Source organism: Corvus cornix, chromosome 2 (assembly GCF_000738735.6).
Source record: "Corvus cornix cornix isolate S_Up_H32 chromosome 2, ASM73873v5, whole genome shotgun sequence".
In the NCBI taxonomy this organism is placed as follows: Eukaryota; Metazoa; Chordata; class Aves; order Passeriformes; family Corvidae; genus Corvus; species Corvus cornix.
In genome coordinates this window covers 41,960,365-41,975,642 of record NC_046333.1, presented here as the reverse complement: position 1 = coordinate 41,975,642, position 15,278 = coordinate 41,960,365, and positions in this window count along the sequence as shown.

The window sequence follows — 15,278 nt, the reverse complement described above, 5'->3', positions numbered from 1 at the left end:
CAGGCTGGACTCAGCATAACAACTGACTACAGGCAGGGGGCATATCAAGAAACACAACAAAGGCAAATACTGGAGACGGGAGTAGTTTGTGTGCTTACTACTACTCCCAGTCCTCAGATTTTTTCCAAATTAAGGCACCATAATATGCCCTGGATTAACAAACATGTGTGTCTCTATTTAATTGTAGCCATGCTAGGAATCTTAATGCACATACAAGATGTGCAAAGCCTTCCTGTTATATAAAAATGATATAAACACACTAGAAACTACTTGAAATATATAAGTAAATCCCTTTCTCCTCTCCTTGTTTTATTTCTCCAGTTTTCTGGGATATATCAGCTATTCGAGCTTTTTAGTTTTGGGGTGAATCCCAAGGAAAGGATTACTGCAATATATTCATTATTGAGGAAGAAATTGGGAGAAAAGGCAGACTTTTATATACTCCTTGGCCAGTTCTTGGGGTATTCAGAGTCACTCAGAGCATCTGACAGACGTGTCCTTCAGGTCTTTTTTGCCTGCTTTAAAATGCTGAATAAAAAGCAGGCTGGTCCTGACTGATGCAGACCAGAACCTCCTAAGCACATACTTCTGGGACACTCAGGCACTCAGTCCCCCAGTCCCCCAGCACAGCAACAGTCAGACATGATAAACAACAGTACTCAGGATCACGTTGAGACCCTCACAGCCCCTCCATGAAACAAGTGATTGTCTTGCTCTTGTCTCAGTAATCAGGGTTCTTTTCAAACCTCATAGAAACACATTTTCTTGTTCACATACTGAAGACATTCAACCTGAACCATAAAGAGCTTTTTTTTTTTTCCCCCGTTTTGAGATGAGTACTTCCATATGACTGATTTAAGCAGGATTTTCCTGTCCTTCCTCTTTAATGAAACTATGTAAGATGTTATATCTCATTGTTCATACAGATTTCTCTTCTCTATTCAATTTTATCCCTGCTGTGGGAATGCCACCTGCTCTTCTTCCAGAAGCTGTCTCTTTTTCCAAACCTGCTCACGAGGATACAGCACATCAGGGTGCAGTATACATGCCATAAGTATGGTTTGAATTACATACCAAAACACTCACAAGAGAATAATTTGTTCAGGAAAACCCTTGTCAGGATGGTCTCACAACTAAACCTGCCCTCTCTTACTGACTGTCAAGAGGACCACAAATCTCCACAATTCTAAAAATTCTAGGGGTACAAAGATAGATCCTGTTCTGTTGACCAGGGGCAGTACTCATTCATCTCCGGATTTATCTGATTTGCCACAAACCAAATGGGGTAAAAGAATATCACAAAATCTTCGTTATGTAATTATGGGAAAGCTCAGCACATTTATGTAAATCTATTCCAGCCGTGCCTGTCCCATTATAAGCTAGCCAAATGCTTGAATAAAAATGTTGATTTCAGATATGGTATCAAGTTTATTGACACTGAGTGACTTCATCCAATGGTATTGGATTTTGTTGTGGTCACTACTTGAATTTATAGAAAATTTTGTCATGGGAAGTTCAAAAAGCAGTACAGAAGTGCATCAATGTAATAGGAATCATCAATGCTTTTTATCTTATTGCCCAAAGCCCAATAGGACCCAAAAGGTGGTCCTGCAGGACTGCATCACTGAGCCACTCTCTCTGTTTGCACCCACCTTGTGCACCACAGAGGGGTATCTTCTTGACTGTGCAGATGACCATGCACTGGAACAGATTTTCTAGGAGAGGTTGTGGAGTCTCCCTCACTGGATGTTGCATACAGGTAAAACCTTATAAAATGAAGGCCTTGTTGCCTTTGTAAAATCATGGCTCAGGCCTGTTACTTCTGCAAGAGAAGGACCATGGGAAAGAGGCATAGCTGAATTAGAGGTACAAAAACATGCTGCAACATTATCGTGTGTTCACCCAGTGGTGTGCTGTGATTGGTTGAATTAAGCTTGTTGTGCTTTAAAACTGTGTAAACAGCTAAGAAACTATAAAAGAGGTTATGTGGTATTAAAGATAAGCTTTTTTGCCTTCTGAACAGAATTGGTGTGTGATTCGTGAGTGTCACGTCTGTCTCAATTGAGACAACTGGAAATATTCAAGAACCATCTGGATGTCCTGTTCTATGAGCTCTAGGATGACCCTATTTGAGCAGGGAGGTTGAAGCAGATGCCTCCCTGTGTGTCCCTTCCAGCCTGGCCCGTCCTGTGATTCAGTGTCTGGCAGAGCTGATGGTGTCCATATAGCAACAGGTGCCTGTATCCACAGACTGTGTGGGTCTGGCCATTTAGCACTTTGGGAGTTCTGAAGTCATCCTCCTGGTAGAACGTAGGTGTTATTGGCTGTAAGTCTTCTGCCATGTCATCTGTCCTGCATGTGCACTCAGACCTGCTAACACTACATTTCCTTATGAAGCAAAGTGGGATCAACAGAGGAAAAGGAAACAAACCCCAACAAATTATACTTTTCAAGTTTGTAAAGAGCTTTTCTCATGGGAATAGAAATGGAGTGCGTGGGCAGGAGCCTCCCATGTGCTTTTACTGCAGCGGGGAGGTGAGCAGGACGCCAGCCATCCCCCACATTCAGCTGTGCAGGCTTGGGGCCAGCATCCAAACCACACAGCTGGTGGACTTAAAGGAAGCTGTAATGAAGAAAGCAAGAGTCAGCCCCAGCAGAGGATGCCCCTCTACAACTTTCTTGGGAGCTGGCTGTAAATGAAAGTTTTCTCACGTTCAGATCCCGCCTGAGCTGTGATGCAGCAGCGTCTCAGCTGGGGCACAAGGCAGCCATCTAGACCCAGTCCCTGACCTACAGACTGGCCTCCCAGCCTAGCCATAGGCCTGCCTTGCAAAATCTGCTCTCAGCTGAGCCTGGCAGCTATTCCCAGATCTGCAGGATTGTGCTTGGCTCTGCACTCCCCTCCCTTTGCAGGACAGTCTGCCACGCTGCTCCCAGACAACAGTCTGCAGCACAAAGGTACAAAAGACTGCAGGAGAAGAGACAGGAAGTTGCAGGAGCTTTATATATATTATCATATATTTAAAAAAAAAAACTAACAGCATCTGATACACTGAATGTTTTGCTGCTGGCCAAAAATGAGTGAGACAACCTCTCCCTACTAGTCTGTTAATAAATGCTGCACACTGTTATTTACAAGGCCAGAGAGAACACATTTTTACACATAACCCTTGGGTGATAAAATCACCAGTCAACATGCACGTATAATTCTTGTGAACATGATTGTAACCCCATATGTTCTCAGGTCTTAAAGGCACCATGTGAATAAGCACTGGAAAGGGCTTGGCTGGTCATAGCCAATTATGACCTAGAATGTCGTAAATCAACACACAAACCTAGGTCTATTAAAAAGCTATTAGTTCATCTACATCAGCCATTCAGCTGTTCTGAAACTGGACTTGGGCAAAAGTCATATGTGTGCAGTCTAACGTGTGTGGTCTGATGCCCAAACTGTTGGCATTCAGTGGTGCTTTTCCCGCAGGGACATCTTGACCTGCTCCAGAGGCTCTCCAGAAACAGAGCTCTGTTGTACAACGTACAACATACATACAGAGGTTGTATGCAACCTCTCTCCAAGAAGTTTGCAGTTGCTCATCCCTCACAACCTTAATTAGGATCTAGAACCTGTGTTCTTCTTCTGCTTGGTATAGGAAACATTTTCAGGTGACATTTGATGCAAGCTGTCATAATCAAACATTAACTCCAGTATGGACAGAGATAGCGATAATCTGGCACAACACACCTGGGTTTATAATTTCTCACTAAACTATTTTGTAACAGTTTACCTTTCCATCACTAGACAGAAGAGAGGAGGCAGACCTCCAGGCTAATGAGGTGCAAAGTTGTCACTTAAATATGAAGTCAACAGTCCAGAGACCTTCCTTGTACCCTTGGCACAAGATTAAATGAAACAGAGAAGGGCAGTACTGGCATCATGGACAGAGCAGCAGATTTGGAAGGATGACCCCGGGTTGTGCTCATGCTGCCAGCACTGCAATTGCAACTTGATGTCCAAACACTGGACTTGTGCAACGCTCTGTGTTGGAAGCACCTCATTAAACGCTGATCTGAACTCTGCCATCCTTTCTGCTGCAAGTCCTTTTGTGAGACTCTTGCTCAGTTCTCAATCATACTGACAGGGTAAAAGTGTCTTCCATTTTCTATAAATTTTCGTATGTACTGGGTGACTTCCTCTGCTTTTTATATTTTAATTGCTTTGTCAAAAAGAGTAATTCAGGGTCTTTTAGAAAATTCCCAGGGTGGTTTCACAGTTCCACACATGACTTCTCTTCTCAGAGAATTGCAAGAGTGACTTTTATCTTTACAGCACCAAAACACTTGTATGCTTCACCTCCTTTTTTCATGTCTCTGGATGATTGCACGGGCATTGCTGTGTTTTATTTCATCCAAGGAGGAAAAGGAAAGGTCAGTGTCTCAATCTGTATATCTCAACCTTTTTACAAGCATTGAAATTCAAAGCAAACTATGTTTCTAAAATAATATATTTCTGCAAAGGTGAACAAGAGTCAGCTGGTGCACTGATCCTTTTCCTTCAGTTTCAGGAATTTGAATTCAGATTATTTATTCTGCCACCTTGTCTAGATTAATGAAGCTGAATATAGAAAACTTTAAGAGGGATTATTAACTTTGTACTGAGAGTGGATGAAGTGCATGGTCCCACACTAGACCTTGCCTTCTGCACTAATGATAGTGATTTATCTCTGGTCTTTCATTATTTAAAAATAGTTTGCCACCCAAATGCATGGCAATGAATTTGAGTGAAAGACTTGACTCTATAAGACAGCATGTACAACTAGCACTGCTTCAAGAAAATAGAGGGCAACTTTATGACAGGATAATATTTGAGGATTTTGTTCTAGTCATTTGTACTGCAGAGCAGCAGTTGATTCTGCGTAGGACCCTTGTTTCAGTACGTTTTCTAATCGTGCAAATGTTTTTTGTTTGATATAAATAGCAGTCTATTAGGAAAGTTTGATAAAAATCTGATTGTGTCTACCCATATAGACCCTATCAAAGTGCTTTTCAAGTTTTGGTCTGCTCTTTTCTTCCAAGTTCAAGTAGCAGACCATAGCTAATACCTAAAATTTCTTGAAAGTAACTTTTGGGTTTATCCTTTGCTTCCTGTGCCATCCAACAAATTCTTCTCCTTATAAAGTTCACTTGCAATGCAACATGTATTTGTGCTGCTAAGATTGTCAAATTTGCCTTCACAGGGGGCTGGGGAAGAGGGACATAAAACCTTGACCTCTGCCTGCAAAATGATCTTGCCTTACCATATTAGACTGTAAAGTTATACTTCACATATGGGTTTTCACTAAGCAGACTTGAAGGCTGGTAGTATGCTCCCTCCCTCAAAAAAAAAAAAAAGCAAAATGGCTGAAGAAGACTCCTTTGGATTTCCTTGTTACATGTTCCAAAACTAGAAGGTGCCCAGCTTATTATACAAAGGGCTAAAGCCACAGAGATTGTTCACGTGTCCATGCAGGTTAGCGACTGCTCAACAGCACGACAGGAGAGAGTTCTGTGTCTAACAAATATCCCACACTTATACCAAATAACAGTGTAGAAACTACCTCCGTGCATTTGCCTGATGCAGAATCACAGAGCATCTTCCCTTCCATTGCCTAAATAAATAGCCCTAGCACTTCCATTGTGGTTAAACAAACATTTTCACAGGTCTCTCCTCTTGCACATTCAGAGTAATTATAGTAGGTTTATGCAAGCCTGAGCCTAGAGCAGAGGGACTAGAGTTTTACTTCCTTAGCTTTAGAGGGTCTTTGCTCCTGCCTTTCTACCTTTCAAGCAGGTGTGAAGCAGCATGCAGGAACTTGTTTCAGAAGCCTGGAGTATTTCAAGCGAGCCTCTGTGGACTCAAAAGCAGCTTTGCAAGATTGCCAGGGAATTTTCCAGTTCTGTGTAGCTGCACCTTTGAAAGGTTTAGCCCTAAGAATCTAAAATAATGTTTATTTTCCTGAATGTTAATGTTTTCTATGGGAGGAAATTACCTTCTTATGAATAAGAAACAGACTTCATTTTTGTCTTTTACTCTCCATGCTTTAGCATCTCTAATTGTGTCATCTCCCAGCGCAACTTCAACAATTTCTAAAATCCCCTCAGGCTTTCCCCTAGACTTGGAATTTTCAAATTCAAAATCCCTTTTGATCCTGTATTACAGTCTGGGACAAGTAAACAACCATCGATGAGTAAACATGGTCTGCTGCTAGCAGTCAGTCTGCCAGTCCAAAGCTTCATTGATGTTTCCCACAGGTTCCTGCCAGTCTCTGATATCACCTTATCATCATTGTGTTAGGTTGAAGCATTATCTTAGTTGTTTAGAGCATGGTGCTATTAACATCAAGGTCGTGTGTTTTATCTCTGTTCGGGCCATTTACTTAAAGACTTGGACTTTATAATCCTTGTGGGTCCATTCCAACTCAGAATATTCTGTGATCCTCTGCTATTCCCTGAAGCTTTCCCACCTGTGATCTAATTTCAAGTTGTCTGGACAGAATAATATCAAACAGAAAATTGAGGGACCCTTGATGCTCATTAGGAAAACATGAATATTTAATCTATTCTCCTCAGAATGCCCTTTTCACTTTACTGAAAGTACATTAGAAACTCATGTGAAAGCTCACACCATTTCTGCTCCAAGCACTGTCCAACCCAGCCACATCTTAATGATTGTCATTCCGTTTCTCTTACCACACTGAAGAAATTCATGCCTTCAAAAACAGTTCATTTAGTTGCCCCAATATGTTTTTGTGTTTTTCTTTTTTTTTCCCCCCTTCTATCTTTAATTGACTGGCTTGTGCTCTTAACAGGTAAAGAACAGTTCAGTTCCACTAGAGAAGAGCCCACCCCAAACCCAAACCCCTTGACTCTTAAGGCATTTTTGTGAAAGCAGATGCCATGAAAGCAATTTGTTGTTGATCTGAGCCCAAGAAATAAACACTCTGGGTTCCATATATGCATATTTCTGAGCTATACTTTAAATGTCACATAATTTAACTTTTTATATAACCGGAATGATTCTCCCTGCAGCTTATACTTTTGCATTATGCATTTATGTAAAATGCATTTAGCCAGGAGTAATCCTTTGAAATTCTCATCTTTATTCCACAGGGGAAAATTATGGACTGGCTTCTACTTATACAAATCCAGGAACAATTGTCTGAGTTACTATATAATTTAATACCTTAATTTGAATATAAACTTAATGCCACCTTCTTCCTTTGTTTAAAATTTGATTGATAGGTTTAAAATCATCCTGTAACTATTGTCTTTGATTAATACTTTTAGAGAATGTATTTCTATTTTGTCTTTTCATAATTTTTTATGAATACACTATGTGTGTTAATTTGAATTCTGGTTACATTTTACAACATGCTACAGAATGATTTTTTTTTTCAGTCTCATTCAGTTCGACTTGAATTCCTTAAACACTCAACAGTTGCATTTGTTGCAACAATTTCTCATTTACGATGACACATTTTCCTCTTCAGGAAATACTTTCCTGAATTTACTACTTATTCCATCTCTGTAAATCTTGCAGCATGTACTTGCATCCTACTAGTCCGTTTGCATACTTGTAATCTACCTTCCAAACTCATGGAATATTTGGTAAATAATATCATAATATATTTAAATTTTCAGTCTTTGCAAACATGGCAAAACAAAATGAAAGTTTCATATTTGTATACACCAGTAAAATATATATTGTTGTCTCTTATACTTCACAAAGGGATTTTCTAACTTTTCTGTGCAGCCAAGTTTCAGCGACTTCACATCTTTTGTGGAAGTATGTTTAAAAAGTAGCCATGAAGCTTTCTCCCCATCATTTCCCACAGGGACTTTAGCAAAAGCAGCCCTGGATATTCAAGCCAAACTTGAGGGAAACAAGGACTATTGGCAGGATCAGTGAAAACACTACTTTCATCATATGGTTTGGAAAGAAGAACTAGAAGTTCAGAAAACCCAGAAAAAATTATATTATTCTAGTTTTCTACATACCGTTCCTATCTTTTTCTTTCCACCTATTCATTCATATCCACCTCTTCTACTCCTTATCCAGCTATCCCCTGCTGTTCATGCACACTGCCTCACTAATACCAGAACCTGCAGTTTAGACAGCTTGTTGATCTAATTTTGCCACAGGCAATTATTGTATTTCATTTTAGAACTGGTTAACACCCACCAACCCTACCACCAAAAATACTCTTGAAGAAATGCGATCTGAACACAAAGCAGCTAAAAATGCTTTAAGCCGATGCTCTCACATCTCCCATGATTTCAGGGATTTTAAAGTCAAAGGGACCGGCACACCACCTCGCCTGTCCTTGCTATCACAGACATTAAGATATATTACCCAGCTAATATCATGTTTTTGAAGGTTATCAGTATCAAGTAGTACTCATGCTTATTTTCATTTCAGTATTACTGATATAAGGAGAAAAGAAAAGTCCTTTTAAGGTGTACACAAAGTAAATAATATGAGATGGTCTAGTCTTGGTTATAGCACACATGGATCTGTTCTGCATAAGCTGTAATGAGCAAGTATTACAGTGAAGGCAGTGCTTCTGTCACTGAGGGCAAATCCAACAAGTGAGAAAATAAATCCATCTAACAAATTCATTGTGGTAGCAATGCCCCACAATATTATCTCTTCAAAAGTCTGACCTTTTCTCCACCTTCCATTCCTTCCACTGTAGGTGAGCATGTCCTGCTCATCTGCCTGTCTCCTCTGGGACTCAACTACACACACCCTCCCGGCCTTCCATGGCCGCTGACAGTCAATTTAAGCAGTGAGTAGGTGGCAGCATTTGCTTCATATTTCATCTGCCTTGCAAATATTATGGTGGACTTACTGAGAGTGAAATCTTACATACATGGAAAAGGTTAGGGGATGTGGTACAACTCATTAAACCAAACCATGCAGAATACATAAGGCTCAGGAGAACAGGGCAGAAAAAAAAATAACAAAGAATACCCAACATTATTTAAAAAATTCGTGATCCTTCACCCAAAGGTCAGAATCATGAGCAAATGTTCTCTAGGGCTACAGAGAGTCCCTAATGTTTCTTCCATAGTAAATAGACACAACAATACCTAACAACAGCTATTATGGCTTCAAAATGTACAGTCCCCTGAGGATCCCCTCTTGCTTTCAAAAAAATTAAACTCTTTGATTTTCATTTGTGGCATTATACAGCTTCTCAGTGTAATCCGCTCAGGAGTTGGGGCAGCTGATCTGTTTTATCTGAGTCACCAGCTAAAATCAATTTAAATCCCACTGATCTGATTTACTCCAAACTTCTCTTTTCACAGTACAGCTCGACAGCAAATCTGAATGAAAGCTTTTTTATCAAACTGTCCAGGCGATTCAAACTAAGGAAACAAGTTTGTATTTACCAGTCTTAAAAACTTTTTCAGGTGCTGGGGTCTGTGGTCATGTAGTCTTATGGACTTAATGGAACAGAAGATTTTCTGTAAAGTCATAAAATAAAGCACTTTGTATATAAAGTACACAAAACCTTCAACAAATTACATCCCTCTTTATCTTCCATCTGTATAAGCTACAATACAGTGCACATTTCCATTTACTAAATGGATATGGCTATAATGTTTTTATATAGTACATGGTTTGTTTTTATTTTATCAGTGTGAGAAGTAGGAGCAATTTAATTGACATTAAAACAGCAGTGACTTGCTATCCAGCAAAAGAAATTGTACAGCCTATTCCTTGCATACTGCTTATTAGTTTCCTTGGTAACTTGTAATCATTTGCCTTTCTAAAACAGATGAGGTGTCAGCAAATATGTACTATAGTAGTGGCTTGATACATCAAAAACAAAAGTGCTGTAATGACAGCATAATAAATCTTAACATGAAAACTTAATGGCCACATTAGTGACATAATAACCATAGTCTCAGGTTCATGCTGCTCACCATTGCATACTTTTGTTTAATAGCATGGTTGTGACATGTAGTAGTACATGAAGCACCTTCCAGTACATTCTCCAAAATCAACTCCAGACTAAACATTTAAAATCTGGTAAAATCCCACAACTAAATGATGTCAGCTCTTCCCAGGGTGATGCTACTAATCAAACAAATCTTATTCAGATTCATTTTAGCTGTAGATGTTATGTCAACAAAGACAAAATCTTTATATGCTGACATAGATGAATTCCCAAAGTCTGGCAACAAGTTTTTAATACCTCTACACATTTCTGACATGGTTTCTTTGAAAGGGAGCAAAATTTAAAAAATCCAAAACAAAAACAAAAACAAAAAAACCACCAGAGTTTCTAAGTGAAGAATAGAGATGATGAAGGGAGTGCCTTTATAGTTTGGGAGGAAAAAATGGTAAGTGATTTCCAGAATTTGAAAACAAAGTTTCATCCGCTGTCTGCATGATGTGCAGTAACTGATGTTCAGCAGAGGGAAAAAAAAAAGCAAAAGAGGATAAGAATAAGAAAGAGCTGTGAAGAAATGGAGGCAAAGGTAGGTGTCTACCTAGAATTTAGTAAAGCCTTTGGCACTATTTACACAATATTCTCATGAAGAAACTCGCTGCTCATTACTTGGAGAGGAATACTTTTTACTAGGTAAAAAATTGGCTGTTTGGCTGAGCTGAGAGAGTGGTTGTGAATGGAGTTACATCCAGTTGGCATCTGGTCATAAGTGGTGTCCCTCAGAGATCAGTACTAGGACTCATTTTGATTATTTTATCAATGCAATGTCTGAATGAGGGGATCTAGTACACTGTCAGTCAGTTTGCAGACAACACCAAGTTGGGCAGGAGTGTAAGAAGGCTTTGCAGAGGGATCTGGACAGGCTGCATCCATGGACCAACTGCGTGAAGTTCCGTAATGTGTAGTTTCGGGTCCTGCACTTGGGTCACAACAACCCCAGCAGCACTACAGGCTGGAGAAAGAGCGAGAGAGAGCTGCTTGGAGGAAAAAGACTTGGAGGGGGCTAGTGGACAGCCATCTGAACATGAGTTAGGGTGTATCCAGGTGGCCAAGAAAGCCAATGGCATCCTGGCCTGTATCAGGAATAACGTGGCCAGCAGGACCAGGGCAGTGATCACCCCCCTGTGCTCAGCAGTGGTGAGGCTGCATATCCAACCCCATGTTATGTTCTGGGGCCCTCACCACAAGACACACACTGAGGTGCTGGAGTGTAATGAAGCTGGTGAAGGGTCTGGAACACAAGTCTTATGAGGAGTGACTGAGGAAACTGGGATTGTTTAGCCTGAAGAAAAGGAGGCTCATGGAGGAGACCTTATTATGCTTTACAGCTACCTGAAAAAGGTTGTAGTCAGGATTGGAGTCAGTCTCTTCTCCCAGGCAACCAGCAACAGGACAAGGGGAAATGACCTCAAGTTGCACCAGTGTAGGTTTAAATTGGATATTAGGAAAAATTTCTTCACTGAATGAGTTGTCAGGCATTGGTACAGGTTGCCCGATGAAGAGGTAGTGTCACCATTACTGGAAGTGTTTGAAGGTTGTGTAGAAGTGGCACACAGGGACAGGTTTAATACTGGTTTGGCACTGCTGGTTTAAGAGTTGGATCAGTTGATCAATTGTTTGTGTCTCTTGCAACCCAAACAATTCCATGATTCTGGATTTCTCTGCATCACAAAGGCATTGCCTGAGCATGAGGGGGGCAAATCAGGAAGCTCAAAGTTGGAGCTGAAACTGGAGATGTGAGTACAAGGTGAAATATTTCTGTAGGAAAAAAATCCCCAAACAAACAAAACCAAAACAAACAAAATACCCCTAAATAAAACAAACAAACAAACAAGACAGGGAGTATATTGCTCCATTGCTGAAAAAGACAAGGGACATAGGAAAGTGACAAATTTTTTGAGGACCTTTATGGCTGCTCCCTACTATGTGCCTTCATGCCTTGCAGATCTCCTAGCCCAGTAATAGAATTTAAAGGCAAATTACAAGGTAGGTGAAAACCTGGCTGGACTGTTATTACAAAAACCTAACCAACAGCCTAATAGGAATAACATCTCTTAAGGATCAATACTGAGACCAACAGAATTTATTATCTTCATCAATGACATGAATAACTGCACTTAAAGCAATTTCATGAACCTTGCAAGCTGGAAAAAGGTGCAATGACTAAAACTGTGGGACAAGGCTGTCCCACCAAAAGACTTTGAGAGAAGGAAGAAATGGGCTGTCAGGTACCTCATGAAGTTCAATAAAACCATATACAAAGCCGTGCAGGTATGAAGATATAATATCTCCTGCACCAGTATGAGTTTGGGGAAAATTGGCTAGGAAATAGTTTTGTGAAAGTATTTGAGGTCCCAGTGAATGCCAAATTAAATATAAGTTAGCAGTTACCCTTAGAAGAGCCAGGGCTGGTCACTGACAAGAGAAAAGATCTAGGATTTTCCTCCTTTACTTGTCACTTGCGTGGCCGTACCTGGAATGTTTCATCCAGTTTGGGTCCCCACTAATGACAAATACAGGCATACCATATTTTGGATTTTGGTGTAGAGTGTAGAGAACATGACACAAAAGAGAGCAAGTTTGCTTGACCTGTAGAAAAGCCTAATGAGGGGTGCTGAGTACTGCCTAGTTAAAGGAAAGGTACTCATTTCAGAAGTGCATAGTAAAATGTCAAGAGGCAGTATACACTGACAGTAAGATATTTTAAATAGTCTTAAGGGAAAAAACCCCAAAATCTCACTATGGTTAAGCTCTGAACCAGGTCACCTAGTGATGCTGTGGACTTTCCAATGCTGGAGATTTTTAAAACTCAGCTGGACAAAGCCCTGAACAACCTAATCTAACTTGGAAGATAGCCTTGCTTTGAGTTGGACTTGTTGAGCTCCAATGATCCAAACTAAATTATTCGATGATTTCATGGTTGAATATTGGCAATCTTTAGAGTTAAGTGGCAGTCGAAGAGGCATTTTAGTTTGCAGTGGTTATGTATGTATGGGGGGGAAAGTGTGATGCCTGTTAGGACCCATATTTCGGTTTCCAAAATCTTAAGGGATAACAGCAGGTGTGCTGCCTTGTACATCTGCTGTGAAAACCACTGCAGTAGTCTCAGATACCTGTAACTAAGATGAGGTCAACAGCAGGTTCTAAGTGACTAACTACTACAGGTTTAAATCAGAATTACCCTTACACCTTACAAAGTGCACGTCAGTATCTGAGAGAATAAAAATAAGACTGGTCTACACACCAAATACCTGACTACATATACAATTATCTTTCCCTTCCCCAAGATTTCACCAAGTAAGGCAGTGCTGGCATGTTTTTAGTGATGGACTAACTGTAGTTTGCAGAAACAAGTGGAACTAGGCAAGCTTCTGGCAACACAGGTAAACCAGGGAACGTAGAATGAACAGAGGAAAATGAATAATCAGGAAAGGAAGCTAAGGAAATATATTAATTCCAGGGAGACCACCACCAATGTCTGATGTGGTTAGGATAGGTCAATATTAGGTAGAAGCATATGTTTTTAAATATAAAGGGGAAAAAACAAGAATAACTTTCCACAGCTACGCTACATGCACTTTCACTAGTTTACTTAATCCTTATTAAATCATTTGCCACCTTGCTTATCTGTGTTTTAAATCTCCATGTTGCCGAGAGTTTAGTGATTTGTGAGCCAAGTGGGATAAAAGCAAGAGTTCCCCAGTATTTTTGCTGCCCCTGTGCACAGACACAGATGAATTACACATCCACACATGCCAGTCCCTCTAGGCTCATTTTTGAACACCCTTGGGAAGAAGATCTGTGATCTCTGACACTCTGGTCACCCTCTCTGCTCTCTAACAGTACTTGTAGAGCAGAATATATGACACTGTCAAAGCCTCTGGAAATTTTAGCCTCTAGGCCATAACAGTGGGATCCGAAAAAGGAGTTAATATTTAAGAGGAGATTTGAGCAGAATTTTGGCAACCCTTAAACAAACATTTTTGATCCACAAAATTCCTTCTCTCTAGCTCAGCAAATGCTTGAATGATACAAGTGTGTGCATTTCCTCCTGCAAGGTATCCTGGCCATAAGAGGTGTATTGACGTTGTTGATGCACAGTCTTATGCTAATCTATGCCTAATGCTTTTCTAGATTTCAGAATGCTAATTAAAAGAAATATAAGTTCAATATGGCACAAAAAACCAAAGTCAAAGCAGAAAGAAGCCGTATCCATATGCTGGGTGACTCAGCACCTCCTAACATTTGACATGCATGTTAGGGGCTTCTTGCTCAGCAGCCTGGCCACCCCTCTGTCTACTGGGCAAGAAGGGTGTTTTGCATGGAGAATTGACCTCCATTCCAAGCCACATATCTACAGTGAAAGTGTTTTAACATCTAAATTTTACTACCTAATGTCTGTCTTGGGAATCAGTAATTGTATCCCAAATGACATCTTGCTAGGAGCAGAGATACTGTATTTTTAGCCACTTTTCTTTGGGCAGGCTCTTAATAAAATACTGTCTATCCCACAAAGAAATTTTTCCTCCTACTGACTTGAATCTTTTCCCAGACCAAGGACAATACTAGCAAAGAAATTTATCCTAAGCAGGGTCGTCACCTTAATGGACTCTTTAGCTCTGTGATTTTAGGAGAGGATGAAGGAAGACATGGACACAAGCCAGGAAAATCTGGGTTAGGAAGATGGTGGGGAGTTGTAGAGGCAGTTGAAAAACGGGGATAAATTCTTCACTGGACAGGGAGATATGTGATTATGAAAGCAAACGTTTTCTTCCCATTTGTATGGGAAATAGTCTTTGGGTAATACTACCAAATGGAAGTATTTTATTGGGCTGAACATGCTAGTCAGTGTATTACTTAAGCCCAGTAACTGGTGGTTACTCACCAGTTTCACGACAGTTTCATGACAGTTTCATCGCTAAATAGGACTTTAGACCAGACTTATTCCGTATAGCACTTAGAGTCCATTTTTAGTAGCAGAACAACCTTGAGAAATTCTCTAGCCTCAGGAGCAGTGAATATACAAATCTGAATCTGCATGCTGCCTTCACTAGACTAGGATTCCTCCACCATAACCTGTCACAAAGTGTAACAGACTGGAACAAGGTGAAGGTAAGAACACACCGACACAGCAATTCAGCTCTTTGATAGCTGCAAGAGGCTGTTCATGCCACCAAAAGCAGTCTTGGGACACAAAAGTTTGTGCTTTGATCACACGAAGATATTTAGGCCTGTAATGTCCAGGTGGCCCTGGATAAGGAGGATTGCATCCACCACACC